Below are 19076 nucleotides of genomic sequence, written 5' to 3' on the forward strand. Positions count from 1 at the left end.
TCACTTTTATTGACGATCCGCGGGTATTTATCTACCCGCGGGTGGTCAATGCATCCCTATGGGGTGCGGATCCGCGCGCAGGAGAAGAGTTAAAATCCGCTGCGGATTTTAATTCTTCTTTTCCCCGTGGACATGAGCCCTAAGTGATGCCACTGTAACTTCTGAGTGGAGATGGGAGTGCTCCTTACCGCTCCCCTCTCCATTGGCAGACACGGGAGCCGCGCCGTAAAACGGGGTGAAACACCGGGTGTTCACCGCGCCGTATTACAGCGCCATTCATTTTCAATGGCGGCCGTATTCTGGCCTCAAATCGGGCGGCTGGAATACGGCCCCATTAAGGCAATGTGCATGGAGCCTTCGTATGTTGGTCTGGCCCTCTAAAACCATTCCAATTTCTCATGTGGCCCCATGGGAAAATTAATTGCCCACCCCTGCTTTAAGGGCTTCTTCAGATGGGTGTATTTGCGCCGCACGTGTAATATGCAGCAAATAGAAAGCATTGATTTCATAGGATCTGCTATATCTTTCTACTTTGCGCAGCAATGGTCCCTATAAAAGTCTGTGGGATGCGTGTAAATGTGCAAGCCGCTGCTCAATTCTGTGAAAAAGAGAATACATCTGGACCTATTTGGGCTAAATAGCTTTTTAATTTAGGGTGGAGGGAGTGTCACGTGCACATATAAACACGCCCTGCAAAGAAGTACCATACTAAGCATGAACACGCACAAATACGTTGTGCTGAGGTGAGCGTATTTGCGCATACATTGTCTAAAAAAGCCCTAAGATTGCTGGACATTGTACAAAACACTTGTACCTCCTGTCTCCCCTCTGTCCCCATAGACTGTATGCTCTTGCAAGCATGACCCTTAGGCCCAATGCACAGGGGCGGATTTATGCTGCAGAATGCGGAGGTGTCCTCCTGCAGATACCGCAGCAATAACCCTCCATAGAATGCTATGCAGAAAAGAATTTTCATGCACACGAGCGAAAACCAATTGCGGTTTCCGCTCGTGGATGAAAAATCGCAGCATGATCTATTTTCCAGTGGTTCCCGCACAGACGGCTTCCACTGAAGTCAATGGAAGCCGCCTGTCTGCAATTGACAATGCAGATGGGCCACAGATTCTGCGGGAAAAAATTTCTGTACTGCGCATGTCCGATGGCGACCATCCGCAGTACAGAGCAGCCAGAAGAAGAGAGGTCTGTGCCGATGGCCGCCTGCACACACAGGGTCACCCGTCGCGTGTGTTGGTACAGCGTATTCCGCACGCGGGTCTTGAGCGCATAATCCGCTGTACCGATCTGCCATGGGATGGCCATGCTGCCGCTCACAGGACTTGCAGAAATACGAGCACAAGGCAAATTGCAGAATATCCTATTTTGGCGTGTATTACGCGAGCTTACACACCGAGTTAGTACATGGTGACGTCTGATTTGGTCTGCACGCTCCGCCGGCCCTGTAAAGCGCTGCTGCATATGTTGGCGCTATATAAACATTAATGTAGGTTTTTCTTTAAATTGAAAAAGTCATTTCCGACTGCTGAAAATCTGCTCCATCGTCCAGAAGACCTATTCACAACGCCTGTCAATGCTACACTGCAACAATCCTGCAATACTCCACTTGGAGGGCTATTCTCATACTCCGTGTCTCCATCAGTATTGCATCAGTTATGCAGCTCCAGGCCCCCTCCCACTTGTCTATGTGCATCCCACCACGTCCTCGCGGCTCCCTCGGGAGTCCCAGCTTCAGTCTATGTGTCACATTCTACAGGACACCACCCACCACATGTCCAACTCCACCTGCTATTCATCGCGCCACCACACGGGGGAGCGCGTCAGCTGGCAGAGTATTCCACTGACCACTCTAACCTACTTTACCATAGAGTTCCATAAGATCTCCAGTTCCTTGGCTGTCGCTCGATGAGTGACGTCATCTCCTGCGCCGGAAGTGATCCCTCTGGGACCGAGAACACCATAGAGACGGGAGGAGCCGCCCGGAGTTACCCGTAAAGAGAGAACAGAAAAGACCCCCGGAGTGACCCTTCACAAGAGACACCCGGGAGAGACAGTCAAGGAGTGGCCGTGCAGCGGTGTCACGGATTTCTAGACACCCCGGAAGTGACTGGAGAGAGGACAAAAGCGGAGAAGAAAGGAGCCCCGTGTAGTGAGCCGTCAGCAGAGAGCCCGGCAGAGGGGGGCCCTGTGTCTGCTGCTCCCCAGCTCGCCTGTGAGTATCCTGGGCGTTGTGCATCCATGCTGTACTGTGTGCATTGTGTGCCTGCAGCGCCCCTCCCTGTTGCAGGACAGTCTGCTTTGTGCAGTGTGACCCAGGTCCCTGACTTGTTTTGTTATGCTGCCCTCTCAGTGCAGGCCTTGCAGGCTGTGATTGATGCATCATCGACTCTTAACTTTTCCTTGCAGAGTGTAAAGCTCATTGCAAAGTAACCGAGGCCTCTATATATGTAAATGTCTGATTCAGCATGCTGGTACTTTTAGTTCCAACACTGTTAAAGGGCTGGTCCGGTTACCAGGGAACCTTTTCTCTATGGGTCCAACAGTGCTAAGATAGGAGCTATACTTGTCTGAAGCCCCCCATCATCCTGCGTTGCCCCCCCCCCCCCTGCGTTTGTTGTAGCCGATGATGTCACATGACCACTGCAGAGCCCTCTTTCTGAAATCGGCGATCCCATCCTGGATGCCGGGGCGGTCGGATGACACCCGTGATGTCAGACTCATAGGGAATTAGGCAATTCTGTTTGTTTTTCCCTATCACTTGACAGATCAGTTTGTTTTGTATTTTGCTGGTATTTAGGGTGGCGTTACACGTGACGCTCCATAAGCGGGTTGTTGGCGTGTAAACGATAGTTGTCTGCCTTTCCACACAGCAGTGATTGTTCACTTGTTTGTTTCTCGCTCACCTCCCTGTTCACACCAGACCATAATTAGATCAACCAGCGACTATTTTTAGGTGAGCTACAACAAAGTGACTAGTGAAGGTATTCTCGCTCGCCATCCTGGTTGGAGGCTGTGTTTACACGCTATCGCTCAGGACAGGCTGACGCGAGCGTATTATCATTGCGTGTTAAGCTGTGAATGGAGTCAATGAACGTACATTTTTATTGACCTGCTCACACTAGCGGTTTTTATGGCATATGATATATCCTGGTAGCATTTGCGTGTAGTGACCTCTTCTTCCGTTTTGTGTAGAGCTTGTTGACCACTAGACGTCTATATGCGAAAACTGAAAGGTTTCACAAAGTTAAGAGTTTAAGAGGGGCTATTGGAGTTTGAGAAGCTGGATGGTCGTATCAATCAATTGCTTGCCACCTGGGCAGTTTCGACCAGACTGTTAGGGCCAGTGGATTCATGAGGGCACACAAGGCAACCGGGCTCAGGAGACCATCGACAGACCACCAGTAGAGAAGATCGTCTGACAAGCATGAGCAGCTCCAGCTGTTTTGTTGTCCACCATACAGAGACAGGGCACAATCATTACAGGCCTGTCGGAACCATGCGTGATGAAAGTGGACTGCTACACAGTGGAAGTGGGTTGTCTTTGGCGATTGATCCAGGTTTAGTTTGGGCACTGACTGTGCCCGTGTTTGTGTCTGGAGACCTGGGTGCGAGCTGCTATGTGATGATCTGGGGGGCCCTCGCATACGTCAGTGCAAGAGGGTACTAGAGCCTCCATGCATGTATCACATCTTGTATGCAAGCTAGAGGCGGTACAACAGGGTACTAGAGCCTTCATGCCTGCCTGTATCACATCTTGTATCCAAGCTAGAGGCAGTACAACAGGGTACTAGAGCCTTCATGCCTGCCTGTATCACATCTTGTATCCAAGCTAGAGGGGGCCCAACAGGGTACTAGAGCCACCATGCTGTCTGTATCACATCTTGTGTCCAAGCTAGAGGCAGTACAACAGGGTGCTAGAGCCTCCATGCCTGCCTGTATCACATCTTGTATCCAAGCTAGAGGCAGTACAACAGGGTACTAGAGCCACCATGCCTGCCTGTATCACATCTTGTATCTAAGCTAGATGCAGTACAGCAGGGTACTAGAGCCTCCATACCCACTCATATCACATCTTGTATCCAAGCTAGAGGCAGTACAGCAGGGTACCAGAGCCTCCCATCAACAGGTCAGTTTTCTGCAAAAAGTTATCCTTTTTGTTCTGATATTGTAATTACTTTTCAACATTCTAATCACACATCAAAAAACCAAGCGCCTAGAAGGAGTTGTTGGAGACTTTCTATAATGAGTGTAATAAAGTGCTTGTGCCAACATACTTACCCCCTTCAGAATGCAGGACTCAGGTCCTGGCAAGCAGCTGACTGCTGGGGGGAAGTCATGGCCGATCAGTTTTTTGCGCTCCATTACTGACATTGCAGGATGGTTTTTCAAATGCATGGCTATTCTCTCGTACATGGGTGCACTGTGACTGCTTATAGAAGGGAGCTCAGAGCGGGGGGCCCAGCTCTATGATGACTGGGCCCTAATAAGGCAAATGAAGAAGGGTTAGCTTCTTCGCACATCCCTTTTAAGGGGTTGTCCAAGTTGTATTTTTTTTTTTAGTAAAACCGTGTTTCCCATACTATAATGTAACTAACAGCATACGCTCTCCGCTGCACCCCATGCTCTACTCTGATGTCATGTATACAGGCTGTCTCAGCCTGTTTATGGTATATCACAGGTGCTGCAGGCAATGACAGAACTCGGTGCTTGAGCTCTGTCATTGGCTGCTGTGTCTGTGACGTCCTCTAAACTGGGTGGGACTGCAGCCTGTAAACAAACAAAAAAGAGCAAGGGATCGAAGAGAAGGGAGAATATGCCAGTTGGTCAAGTTATACAATGGGGAACAGGGCTTTACTTTAAGGGGTTGCATTTTAAAGAATGAGTGACTCAACAGGGATACAGTAAAAAAGAAAAAGACATCCAGGAAAAAATGACACATGCCAGCCCTAATCAAGCCCCATATGTCCTACTGTAGTATAGCACAGTTGCCCTGATCAGGGTTACCTATGCAGATGCCTAAAGGCACTGTTACAGGGGACAACTATTGGCCAATCACTCAAAAGATCAAGTTGCTGACGGGGTGGTGAGTAAAAAGTCACTCGTTGTTTCAGTTGAGCTTATCAAAAAAATAGTTGCTGGTCCATGAAAAATCATCTGGTGTAAAGTCAGTCATTCCTCTTTGAACGACTTGCTAACGATTTTACATGGAGATCACTTCAATGAACAATATCTTGGCAAACCACTAACGAGCAATCATCCCTCTCTGTGAAGGGAAGTGGGCGGTCATTCATACGCTGCAACAACTTGTATCACTTCTGAACAATAGTTGTTCCGTGTAAAGGGACCCTTGCCCCGCTTGTAGCATTTTTTAAAACAAAAAAACAGCTCCTCTGTTAGGCCTCATGTCCACGGGTGGGTCGGATTCCGCGGGCGGGAGCCCACTGCAAGAGGACATTACTGACCCTTCTGGATCCTCTGTGTGGCTGTGCGGATCTTCCATCTTCGCCTCCATGGATGTCGGTGGGCCCGCCGGCTTGTATACCCCGTGCAGATTCCGCAATTCAAACCCGCCCGTGGACATGAGCCCTTACGTGTCCTATTTTTTTTTTTTTCCTGTTGTGCCACTCCTTAATGCATGAGTGGTATTATTGGGGGACGCAGAGGGGGTCCAGAGTGAAGGACCCCGCTCTATGATGATTTATATGCCCTAATGGGGACTATCAAGAGCGCATGCCTTTTGATATTTTAGGCTGCATTTAGTAATTTCTGCTTTATGAATGCTGTTTGTGTGACGTGTACTCTTACGTTATCTCTTTGCATGATCTGTCCTCTTGTTTATACAGCGATGGCTTTATAAAGAGCAGTCGGTCTGACATTGTGTTCTCCACATAGGTATATAGACACTAGTATTTATTAGGTAATTATAGCACCAGTGTTTCTGGTGGCGCAGCACGCCGCACAGCTCTGCTACATGCATGCCACACACACATGCAGCTCTGCTACATGCACGTCACTCACACACACGCAGCTCTGCTGCATTGCTTTCCCATGTGAGCTGCACATGATTTACGAACTTTAGCAGCTCGCTGAGGAGACATGTTGGCTTGTAGCTCTCGCATATCTGCTGTACAAGATTTTCAAACTTCAGCTGGTGTTGAACCCTCTGTGGTGACATGTTTGTATGACAGCGACAGTTTGTTTTAACACCGGACAACGGTTGATGATTAGATGAAGGCTGGACTGGTGTTTTCGGCATTAGCACTTGAGATGACATGATATCATGGCCAGGAGATGGGAAGATAGCGGTGAAGGACTATGCTTCAATGCTGTTAATCAATTTGCACCGCCAGCTATGTATGGTGACAATTTGTGAGGTGTCATTTATCGGAGTCTCCACACAGGTGTCCAGCTGTCTCACAACAAACTGCCATACTGAGTAGTGCTGTATCCATAGCAACTGAGGCCACGGGTGTTTGTGATGGATGTAGTCCGCCTATAATCCCTCATTCAGCTTAGAGACCATGTGACTAATCACATGACTGTGACATCATCACGGATCCTGTCGGCACGCGAGCTATGTATCTGTACAGTTGTGAGGTCTCATTTATTGGAGTCTCCACACAGGAGTTCAGCTGTCTCAAAGCCAAGTACAAATTGCCAGAATGAGTACTGCTGTATCCATAGCAACGGAGGCCACAGGGGTTTGTGGGGGAGGTAGTCTGCCGATATTCTCCTTCACTGAATGAGGAATTAAAGGACCTGTGGTGACAGGTGCTGCCAGGCTCTGTATGTAACTTTTACACAGGGATTGATGGACAAGTGGTCGTTAGCACTTTGATTAGGTCTTGCCAGTATTATTAACCCATTCTGCTGTGTAGTGTTTCCTGTACTTGTACCGTGACAAACCTCTGTTACTGTTTAGTAACCTGGATGTAGTGTTGCTGTTACACGGACGCTGCAATCAGTTATGCAGTGTATTTCTTTATGATGCAAGCCCTCATATACCGGCTGCTACTTGTGTAATGCCAGGCACTTCCTTTTTTATATATGGTCTTTGATTACTCATTATTAGGTCGTTATTACGCCTCCTGTTATCCAGTATATTTGTAAGATTTGTGGTCTTTGTATGAGGCTGGGCTCATATATCTGGCGCAGGTTAGGGCGGCGCTGCCGTGCATGGCGCAGGTTAGGGCGGCGCTGCCGTGCATGGCGCAGGTTAGGGCGGCGCTGCCGTGCATGGCGCAGGTTAGGGCGGCGCTGCCGTGCATGGCGCAGGTTAGGGCGGCGCTGCCGTGCATGGCGCAGGTTAGGGCACAGCAGATCAGGCTGTAGTTACCAGTCTAGAGCTCCTAGAGGACCCGTCTTCTTTCCTGGTGTGTTGGTTTTAGTAAATATTTAGTTGCCTTAAAAGAACAATTCTGCATCATGTTTTCTGAGAACTCGGCATTGTGCTGTATTGTGTTCCCTAGAAACATGTGACTAAACTGCCAACAAGTTGTTACGTTCCCCCTGTCACAGCGGTGCGCCCCTACATAATGTGGTGGTAACGTTATTTATACATTTCCTAGGATTCCTGGGAACGTCTCCACGCGGACTTCTAAGAAAAGATGCTCCAGAAATATTAATGGGAAATCCGAGTGTTTACTAAAACAGACAAGTAAGGAGCACCAGCAGCCCTGGATCATGCCTTTAACCCCTTGTCGCAAGACGTACAGTTATGACTTGCGTGTTTTGGGTTTGTATAAAGGGGATTCGGGGGCCAATCCTGCTCCGTACAATGCAGGTATCGGCTGTTTCTCATAGCTAACAGCCGCGATCAGGGTTAATGCCAATTGTGGCTGTTAACCCTGTAAATGCCGCTATAAGTTCTGAGAATAGCAGACGTATGTACTCCAAAATGGTACCAATAAAAAGTAAAAGGCATGCTGCAAAAAAACCAAGCCCCCGCAGAACTGGCGTTAAGTTTTCTTTTTAATGTGTGTTTTTTTTTTTTTTAAGATTTAACTTTTTTTTTTTTTAAAGTAGTACAGCAAAAAAAATCTAGATAAATGTGGTATTGTTGTAATCGTCATGATCCGTAGAATAAATTGTCATTTTTGCTGCAGTGTGTATGTAATAAAAGGAAGAACTCACACCTCCCCAAAGATTTTTTAATTTTATTTACTATTTCACTCCGCTTTAGAAATTTTTCAGTACATGAAATGGTACCATTGAAAAATGCAACTTGCCTCACAAAAAACAATCGCTCAGACAGCTACGTCTATAGATAATTAAGAGTTAGGCCTCCCTCACACAGGGCGTTTTCAGCAGCGTTTTCAGCCCAGCACTAAACGCTGTACAACACTCCCATTCATCTCAATGGGGCTGCTCACACAGGGCTGAAAACGCTGCTTTGAAAAACGCTGCATGTTCTATTCTTGGGCGTTTTCAGCTGAGTCTCCCATTGAAATGAATGGCCAGCCTCTTCAGCTGGGCTGAAAAGGCAGCTGAAAGCTCAGCTGAAAGCTCGGCTGAAAACTCGGCTGAAAAGGCAGCGTTTTGCAAACGCCCTGTGTGAGGGAGGCATTATGGTTTTTTTTTTAAAGTCGGGAGTAAAAACTGCGAAAGGGGGGTGGGGAAGGGCCTCGTCTTTTATGGGTTAATGAAAACCGTTTGGTACCATGTAAAGCCCAATTTAGACGGGACGAGTGTTGGGCAAACGATGCCCGACACTCGTCCCTGCACCTACTAGCTGCTGTGCTGCTGCATGGGAGCTAGTGTCGCTGGCTGACTGCTCTTTGGATCTATTTAGTTAATCCTGAAGAAGAACCCTGAGAGGTTTGAAAGCTTTGCTGTAACATCATGTATTTTTGTTAGCCATTAAAAGGTATCATATCTACAGGATTACTTGGTTTCCCTTGCTGGGAACAATCCTATTTTATGGGTTGGGCATTCTGGGTCATACATTAGAAGAATTGCAGTATTTCTGCAGCATTGCCTAGAAATAAGTCCATGTGTTTTTTCTTCTTGTTGGATATTATTTAACACTTTGCAATCCAGTTTTGGATTCAGGGTTTCCTAGGGGGCTTTCTCTTTCTGCCATTATACAATGGTGCCATCTGCTGGCTAGAGCCAGTACTGTGGTATGGGACATGCTGAAGAGGCCCCCGACAACACATCGGCCAGTAATATACAGTAAGAAAACCCTGCCGGACATCTTCCGACATCGGAGCTGTGCAGCCTTCAATCAGAATGTCTTCAGACGTCAGACAGTGGATTGGAAAGGGTTAAAGGACTATTGATTACCAGTTGTCAGGATAGGTCATCAATATTAGATGGGTATGGGTGCACCACTCAGGAGCCCTGTAGATCAGTTGTCCGAGGTGGCCGGCACTTGAGTGAGACCCTTGGCCCCTTCCCTGCACACCAGGCCCAGTGCTGTACATTGTATGGCAGCTGTGCCTGGTGTGGCAGCTCAGTCCTGTTCACCTGAACAGGACTAAGCTGCTCTAAGGCCATGTGGCCGATGAATCTGATGTTGAAGGCTAGAGAGGAGGCTGCGGTGCTCGTTTGATCACCGTGGTCTCTTTAATCAGCTGATTAGTGGGGTCCCCGGTTGATGTGATTTACAATGACCTGTGCTGAGGATAGGTCAGCAATATCTTGGTTACAGGAAACCCTGTTAACATTGTGTTGTGCTGTTTGTCAGTCATCACTATGTCAGGTTACAAATGCTGAATGGTAGTCCTTGCGGTATCCCGCAGCTTTACATAGTACCTGAATGATGTATTACTGTGGATTTACCTGTATGACCAGGACACTTTCTAAAGATCACTAGTAAGCAATGCTGCATCTGTGGAAATCGTAAGGGACTATAGTCTTAATATTGAAGCTGCCGTGCGTTCTCTGCAATATAAGGATATGTTGTGGATTTTTGTGTGAATCTGCAGAATAATCTGTGCTGCAGATTGGCACTGTAGTGGATCTGCAGTAGATTTCACTCTTTCGATCGAAGCAACGGATGGTACTTCTTTTTTTTTTTATTTCCTCTTCTGTGAAAATTTGTGCCATTTCCGCCAGGTGTGAATGTACCCTAAGGAGCCCATTTCATGGCAAGGGAAGAGTAAAACATGTTCTGATTAGAGAGGTCGTTCTCCTCTACATAGCCGCTCCTCACGATGAATAAAGCTCTGCCGATGTGGTGATGTCTGACTACTGTCCTCTATGGGTATACCGGTATTGTATATAACTAGATAGATGTGACTGCTTCCTTCAGCACCAGCGGTGGACCCCGCAGAGAGAATACAAAGGGGAATCTAAAAGTAACGACTCTACCGTCACCGCTAGTTTATTAATGAACCAATCAAAGCAAACGTGACCCAGATTATGGCCTGAAGTCTCCTGCACAAAAACACTACTGCCCAAGATGGTCACCATTACATACAATACATTTACACATCATTGAACTCAAATATTAAATCCAGTTTGAAAAAATTGAGAAGTTTGCTTCTGGATTCATCTGGCAGACTCACATTTTTTTTGGGATGTGGAAAGCGACTCTGATGCCGTTCCTTAGATTGAAGGTTTACTCTCCGGGTCCTACAGCTATACTCAATTCTCGGCATCAGTGTTCACATTTTTTTAGGACTTCCAGTTCCTCAGCTTTAAAGGCATCCAAGGGCTCTGGACAGATCTCAACCTGCTTCTTGTCAACTTCTTGGGAACCCACTTGGCATAAACTTTGCCATAGTACAGCGTCCCCATAAACCTACTTCAGCCAATTAAAGGCTTTGCTTACCGAAGGGCCCAGCCCTCTATTCGCCTCAAATTCAATGACGTCATGGTTTTAGTCTCAGACCCGTGGTTCTAATCACGGTCTGAAAAAGGAAAGCATACATTAGTAAAGGACATCTATTTTACATCGTTTAGGGCCTTTCACAGTCGCTCATATACCTCAACAGTTAGGCATTACTTTTTGATTCACCCTCGTACTTGCAGAGATATTAACTTGTCAGAGACGGTGATGTCTACTAACGAACCACCACAATGATAGCAGTGCTATGTAGTGTAAACTAGAGAGGAGACCATAAGTAATTCCCTAGATACCATTAGAAAACTTTTTTTTTTTTTTTAATCATGAGTCCGCAGTAGATTTGTAGACACGCTGGCTGCCTGGTTCCTGTCCAGCCATGGAGTAAGCAAACATTTCATGTACTAAACGAGTGGTCGCTAACAAGTCTCATGACCACTGGCTCTTGTGCCAGATATAGAATAGTATCCGGCTATACTTGGGGTAAGTAGTAGCTAACCTTGTGTTGTCTGACAGTAAGTGGATCCATGTCAAAGGAAGAGGTTCTGCTAATGGATATACTGCAAGGGAAGGTTTACCCCAGAGCATCAGTGAACACTGAATGAGTGTGGCCACCACAACAGGAATGCCTTGTGCTCCTCATACAGATGCCTTGTATTCTTCATTTTCCATCTTGGTATATAATATATGATCCGGGACATACTTGGATACACAATCAAGAGGAAGAGTACTACATAACCCCCATGGAAAACGACATTGGAGGCTAAGATCAAGGTGACCCATAGGTTAGCCAACATGTGAACGAGCCAGCGCAAATTTTTATACCGGCTGAAACTGAACGATGAATGAAATGTGTACAATTCTCAATCATTCAGTCAGTGGCTCACGTTTAAACTGAATGATAATCGTTCCGTCTAAACACGGCATAAGGAGATGCACTAGAGAAGCAGAGACCGAAAAGATAACTTGCTCTCTCCTTCCAACTGCGATACAAACACACAGACGGCGGAACCAGCGGAGAAGAGACTCAACTAGACTGGAGGAACACATGGGGGGGGGGGGGGGGGGGGGAGAGAAGACGCAACGTGGCAGCAGTACCTGAGAGCCGAGCAATCCCAGAACAGGAACCAATTATCAGAGTAGCAGACGTTGATCGAGTCGATCAAGAACATGAAGATCTAGACAGCTCCTGCCCGGACATGATGCACACCTACCTGCTGAAGAAACTAAACGTTTATTGCTCAAAAGCCATCTTTTGAATGATTGTTGTGAGTAAAAGTGCGCCCATCGTTCACTTTTCGTCCATCGCTGAGTTCAGCTCAGCTTAAATTCCATCGGGACTCATGAAACGGGCTGCACACTGAGTTTTCCGCGGGCAGCGCTGATTATTCTTTCAGCAGCTGTTCCGCTGGAGAACAATTGCAACGCATTTAGAGAACAGACCACCGGCTGCTCTCTAAATACATGCAAATGAAGCTGGTTAGCTACTAATGGGCTGATTAGCCCATTAGTGGCTAATGCAAAATGATCGCCCAAAACCGTAATTTCAGGTTCATTTTGAGCGATCTGTGTGTGTAAATGGACCTTAACAGCAGTATGTGAACGCTTAGCAGCACAAATAAACTTGCTGATAGTAGCAAGCGCCCACATAGATGCCTTGTGTTCTTCATTTTCTATCTTCATGATGTATAGATGGATATTTTTTAAAAAACAAACTCTTTCCTTTTTTTCTTCCTTGTCATTTGGGTGCATTTACACAGGTTTTAGTACAGGTCTGAATCCATTTCACCCATCCAGTTTTAATTCAATTGAAATGGTGCAAAAACTGCTGCAGATCTGCACCAAAATCTGTAACAAAAGCCATACCAAATCAGCTACGTGTGAATACACCCTTACTGTCGGATACCGTGTCCCGTGACTTGCAGCTTTTCTGTATGAAAAGAAATATTCATGCTCATTGACAGTGGACTTTACTATAAAAAAAAAAGCATGGATTGCCCTTTCCAAGCTGTATGGTACTTATTAAACATATACACTCTCCTACCAAAAGTAACTGGACACCCAAGCACGAATCAGAAGTATTTATTTACATATATTAATACTTATTGGGGCTCCTTCTGGCCCTCATGACATCGGATACCATAGTGTACCTTCTATTAACGTCTGATACACTTCAGCTGGTGTTTCCCTCTATTCATCCTGCAAACATCTGTCAAGATCTCTCAAAGGTCAGTAGTCCAAAGAGTGTCGTCATTGGACAGTCGAGCAATGGTAGAATGTTCTATGGAGTAATAAATTGTGCTACTGCATCTTCAAATCAGGTGGATACCTGGGGAACGCCCTTTGCTCAAGTGTTTTGTAACAGTTAAGTATGGCTGGCTGAGGTTTTGGTCTGGGATGTTTTACGTGCCATGGTCTCAGTCTGTGGGTTGTAGTGACAAGAATGGTGAACACAGAGGTTACCTTGACATTCTGTACAATAATGTGCTGCCCACAATGTGACAATACTCTGGGAATGGTCAGCAATATATGTTTCCCAGGACGTCTCCACGACAGCACCACCTGAGATCGCCTCCTCCTGATAGGGCGCCGCGCCATGTGACTAACGCGATGACGTCATCGCGGCACTCGTGGCCGGCACTCGGAGGGGGCGGGGCTTAAAATTAAAGGCGCCAAAATTCAAAAAAAAAATTTTTTGAATTTAAAAGGAACCTGAGAGAAGATGGCGCTGAGTGAGTAAGAGCCATTTAGTGAGTATTGGCTTACTGCCCCAAGAGTGTCTGCAGCACCAGTGACAAAGCAATGAGTGCTCCAGCACCAGAGGTCGCGGAATGCTCAACCGCGGCGGGAACCGTAAGTAGCCAGTGGGGCAAAACAAGGCATGCATATTCGCGTATGTTATTAATGAATGTTGCATCCTTACACGCAAATTTTGTTTGTCTGCCAGGGGGATAAGAGATGCCCCTCCCAGAGCCAAAGCGAAAAAATGCGCAGAATGCGGCGCAAGACTGCCGGCTTCGCATGTGAGGCCATTATGCAAAACATGCATAGCCAAGCTGGTCAAGGAAGAATCGGGGGGATTCCTCGAGGACGTCAGGAAGCTCGTCCGAGAGGAAGTAAGGTCAGCCCTGACAACTCCTAAAACGCCACACAAAGGGGCATCAGGGGCAAAACGCCGAAGGAAGGCGTATAGCCCAGAGGAGCACTCAGACTCTGAGAAGAGTTCAGAATCAGAACCAGAAGAGCTGGTGCTCGAGGAGTCCTCAGAGGAAGAGGAATACAAAAAATACCTCTTCCATAGAGAAGACCTAACGGAGCTTATCAAATTCGTTAGAGCCACACTTAAGATGGAAGAACCCAGGGAACCCCGCACCATGCAGGACGAGGTCTTTGGGGGATTAGGAGAGAGGCGGAAGCATACCTTCCCGGTCCACGAAAACATATGCAAGTTAATTCACAAGGAGTGGAAGAAAACCGACACTGGCTCCTTCTCCACTAGGGGGGTTAAGAGGCGCTATCCGTTTGAGGAGGAGGCATGCGCAAATTGGGAGGAAGCACCCAAAGTGGACGTCCCAGCGGCTAAGGTGGCTAGGAGGACAACATTACCCTTTGAAGACTCCACACAGCTTAGAGACCCAATGGATCGGAAGGCGGAGGGTCTATTAAGAAGATCCTGGGAGGCAGCTGCCAGTACGCTCAGACCAGGTGTTGCAGCCACGTGTGTCGCTAGAACCCTGGGAGTGTGGCTAGAGCAACTGGAGCTGCATATCTCGAATAAAACACAGAGGGAACAAATGATAGATTCCCTCCCTATGCTAAAAATGGCCACCAATTTCCTGGCGGACGCAGCGGTGGAGTCGGTGAAACTTTCGGCTAAAACAGCCCTAACCAACTCGGCCAGAAGAGTCCTGTGGCTGAAGTCCTGGTCGGGTGACATGACATCAAAAAATAAATTATGCTCGCTCCCCTTTCACGACCAGTTCCTCTTTGGTCCGGATCTGGACAAGATCCTAGAAAAAGCGTCAGATAAGAAGAAAGGATTCCCAGAAGAAAAACAGCGTAAGGGGAGGACCTTCTTTTGGGCCCCAGCACAACAGCCGGAACCGTACAGAGGCAAAGGCAAGACGGGCCGCTGGAGTTACCCCAAGGGGGGCAGAGGAAGGAACTTCCTCTTCAACCCGCACCAGGGGGATCCAGCCAAGCAGAAGCCCTGACGCCATCCCAGTGGGGGCGAGGCTGCGGAGCTTCGCGGATCGATGGGCCTCAATTTGCAGGAGCCCATGGATCCCGGAGATCCTGCAGCAGGGATACCGAATCGAGCTGGTATCCCTCCCCAGGAGAAGATACATTACCACGCGAGGTCCAGCGCAACAACTGCACCCGCTCCAGCAGGCGGTACAGGACCTACAACGTCTAAAAGCAGTGTCCTTCGTGCCACAAAGAGAGGAGACCTGGGGGCACTACTCCAGACTCTTCCTAATAAAAAAAACCTGGCGGTGGCTCACGCATGATAATAAATCTAAAACCCCTGAACGTTTTCGTCAAATATCGGAAGTTCAGGATGGAGTCAATTACTTCAGCAGTAAGGTTGATCCCCAAGGGTGCCTACATGGCATCGATCGAGTTGAAAGACGCCTACTTTCACGTTCCAATCCACAGGGATTCAAGGAAGTACCTAAGGTTCGCGCTAGAGATGGGCAAGAGGACAAGACATCTCCAATTCAGATGCCTGCCCTTCGGAATCTCCTCAGCACCCCGCATCTTCACGAAAATCATGGCGGAGGTTGCAGCCTACCCAAGGCAGAGGTCGATTCTGATAGTCCCCTACCTGGACGACATCCTAATTATAGCCGAGTCCAGGGAACGCCTAGCAGAAAACCTGGCAACAGTGCTCAACCTATTACAGTTCCTAGGTTGGATAATAAATTGGGAGAAGTCCAGCCTAAACCCCAGCACGGAGAAGGTGTTTTTAGGCATAACACTCGACTCAGAAGCTCAGTGCTCCTTCCTCCCCGAGTCAAAAGTACAGAAAATCCGACAGATGGTGGAATCCTTCATTCGGAGACGGTCATGCTCAATCCGGGAGGCTATGTCCCTCCTGGGAAGTCTAATGTCATGCATCCCGGGGGTAGCATGGGCACAGGCAAGCAGCAGTTCTCTCAGCATGGGACGGCAGGCAATCCTCGCTAGAAAGGAGAATGCAAATCAAGAACTCGGTGAAAGTATCCTTGCACTGGTGGACGTCCCCGGGAAACCTAGGAAGGGGAGTCCACTAGATATTGAACCTGGCGGTGCAGGTCACGACAGACGCAAGCTCCTGGGGGTGGGGGGCGCACGTCGGAGACCAGCTCCTACAGGGCCCATGGCCGCTGGGGATGAAACGCCAGTCCTCGAACTACAGGCGATCTGGAAGGTCCTACAGCACCTGGGGGACACTGTAAAAAACCAGCACATACGAGTGCTATCGGACAATACCATATTCGGCACCAGGGGGGCACGAGGTCGCCAGCTCTACAGAGTATCGCACAAAGAATATTCTGCTGGGCAGAGGGCCGCATCCTCTCATTATCGGCAGTACACTTGAAGGGATCCCTGAATCAAAGGGCAGACTTTCTCAGCCGAGGGCATTTAGACCCAGGAGAATGGTCTCTATCCCAGGAGGCATTCCGGATTGTGACGGACAAATGGGGTCTCTCACAACTAGACCTGTTCGCGTCAAGACAAAACGCCATGGTGGAGAACTTCTCCCTCAGACAGGTGGACCGACCAACAGCGGTGGACGCCCTCAGCCAGGATTGGGGGGGGGGGGGGGAGAACTGGTGTACGCCTTTCCCCCAATCCCATTAATCCCAAGGGTACTGCAGCACTTCAGGTCACAAGCGTGCACCCTGATCCTGGTGGCTCCCTTTTGGCCAAGAAGGAGCTGGTTCGGCCTCCTAAGGAACCTGAGCATCCAGGAACCAGTCACCCTTCCGGCTCAAGCGAATCTCCTAACGCAGGGGCCCCTGAACTACCCCGACATAAGCAGACTCCATTTAACAGCTTGGTTACTGAAGAATCCATACTGAGGGGCAGGGGATTCTCAGACAAGGTAGTCAGAACGCTGATGGCAAGTAGAAAAGAGACACTCAACCGCATATACCAGAAAATCTGGAAGAGGCTTACCTCTTGGAAACAGGAGAGAGACTCCTCGAGCAGCGGCGCGGACATCCCTTTGATCCTGGACTTTCTGCAGGAGGGCCTGGATATGGGCCTCGCCCCAAGCACCCTAAGGGTCCAAACAGCAGCCCTTAGCGCCCTATTTGACACTAAGTTAGCTGGGGACAGGTGGATCAGTAGATTCCTGACCGCAGCAGATAGGCTACGACCCAGACCCACCAACATATGCCCATACTGGAATCTTAATTTAGTCTTGGGGGCCATGACAGGGGGACCCTTCGATCCAATTGAGGGGCTCTCAATAAAAATGCTCACAGTGAAAACTATCTTCCTAGTGACCATTTCCTCAGCCAGACGGGTCAGCGAGCTACAAGCCCTATCCATCCGCCACCCGCTCCTCAAAATTACAGACACCAAATTAGTCTTCAAAACGGACCCGACCTTCTTGCCTAAAGTAGTATCCCCATTCCATAAGGCCCAAAACATCGTAATCCCTTCGTTCTATAATCACCCAAAAGACAAGCGAGAACGAGCCCAAAATTTTTTAGACGTCAGAAGAGCGGTCCTGACGTACATTGAGGCTACAAGCCCATGGAGGCAGGATGACAACCTGTTTGTCCAGTTCTCAGACCCTAACAAGGGAAAGAAAGCAGCTAAAAGCTCTATAGCCAGGTGGATCCGCCTGGCCATTAGCGAGTCATATAAGACATTGGGGAAGGAGGCCCCCTCGGCTCTTAAAGCCCATTCCACGAGGGCAATAGCGACCTCATGGGCCGAGCCTAGCTCGGCATCAGTAGAGCAGATATGCAAGGCAGCAGTATGGAAAAAGCCCCATACTTTCGTCAAACATTACAGGGTAAAGGTGCAGCTTGATGAGGACATGTCCTTCGGTCGTAAGGTCCTCTCAGCGGCAATCCCACCCTAGAATAAATTTAGTTGATACGTCTCAGGTGGTGCTGTCGTGGAGACGTCCTGGGAAAAGTAGGATTATACCTACCCGATAATCGGGTTTCCAGGAGTCTCCACGACAGCACCCGTACATTCCCTCCCTTAAAAAAAAAAAAAAAAAAGATATAGGTGTGTGTATGTATGTATGTATGTATGTATGTATGTATATAATGATTAAAAAAAAAACAAAAAACCAGATAGGTAAAAAGTTTGTTAGCTCCTACCCCGGCAGTTTCGTTATAATACACTAAGGAGGGGAGGACGGGGGGATTTTAACCTCTCGGTGTGCTGCCTCGTATAGAGTACATATACAGAGAGAAGCGGAGATCCTGCTTGCTCATCTCCTTGTAGCACGCCCTCTGAAGCGGCAACATAGAGGACATTATGCAGCAGTACTGAGCAGTGTAGATGTGAATCCGGCATTGGGGTCAGGGAAAACGATTACTAAGTGCAGTCAGTTTCTTGTGCGCTCTCACGCCTCCTGTGCAGCTGTTGCTTATCTTTCAATGAAGCTGATCACTTCTGTCCTCTAAGACAGATTTTAAGAGATCAGTGAATTCCGAGTGCTAAGTGCAGGAGGAGAGGAGTCTGATATACAAGAGTTCCCCATTTCACAAGATATATTACATATTTTTCTTTGCTTGTACTATTGACTTATATGCTAAGAGTAATAAACTATATATGCCCTGTCGGGGTGGAGGGTGTGTGTGTTCTCATTTGGTTGTTCCAGTCGCTTGCTTACTGCGAATGGAGGTGCGGGGGTTGGAAGGATCTCCAGACCGCTCCACCGCCATTCACTCGGCGATGATCGCTCCTGCATGACAGCACAGCCGCGATCATTGCTGGCACCAACGCAAACAGCATGCAGCGTACATCTGGCCCCGCTATATCTCTCCTGAACCAAATTTGTATTACTGTAGAAATATATGGTAAATTCAGTGTTTTTTTTTCTTTCTTAGAACTGAGTGAGATGCAGTTGTGATCATAATAGACATGTGAAACTGGGAAACTGGCTTTAGTCCTTTTAGGGAGCAACTACGCTTGGCTAATTTTTTTAAATTTATTTTTTTGAGCCTCCACCCACTGATCGCCTCTCAGCACCCCGACCCCCAAGGATCAGACATTTTGACATGGAGCTATGACATAGCAAAAGTTACTTTAACCC

General features: G+C 47.9%; 1 protein-coding gene across 2 annotated transcripts in view; it reads left to right on the plus strand.

Annotated features, from left to right (window-relative positions):
• The first annotated feature begins 1929 nt into the window (after nucleotides 1-1929).
• LOC136623722 (calcium-binding protein 39) overlaps nucleotides 1930-19076 on the plus strand; it is a 47440-nt gene continuing 30293 nt past the window's right edge. For both annotated transcript variants that reach the window (XM_066598200.1, XM_066598201.1), the window contains exon 1: nucleotides 1930-2227. The gene's annotated coding sequence lies outside the window, so the exon portion shown is untranslated. The remainder of the gene's footprint in view (nucleotides 2228-19076) is intronic.

The sequence above is a fragment of the Eleutherodactylus coqui genome, chromosome 1, assembly GCF_035609145.1.
Source record: "Eleutherodactylus coqui strain aEleCoq1 chromosome 1, aEleCoq1.hap1, whole genome shotgun sequence".
Lineage (NCBI taxonomy): Eukaryota > Metazoa > Chordata > Amphibia > Anura > Eleutherodactylidae > Eleutherodactylus > Eleutherodactylus coqui.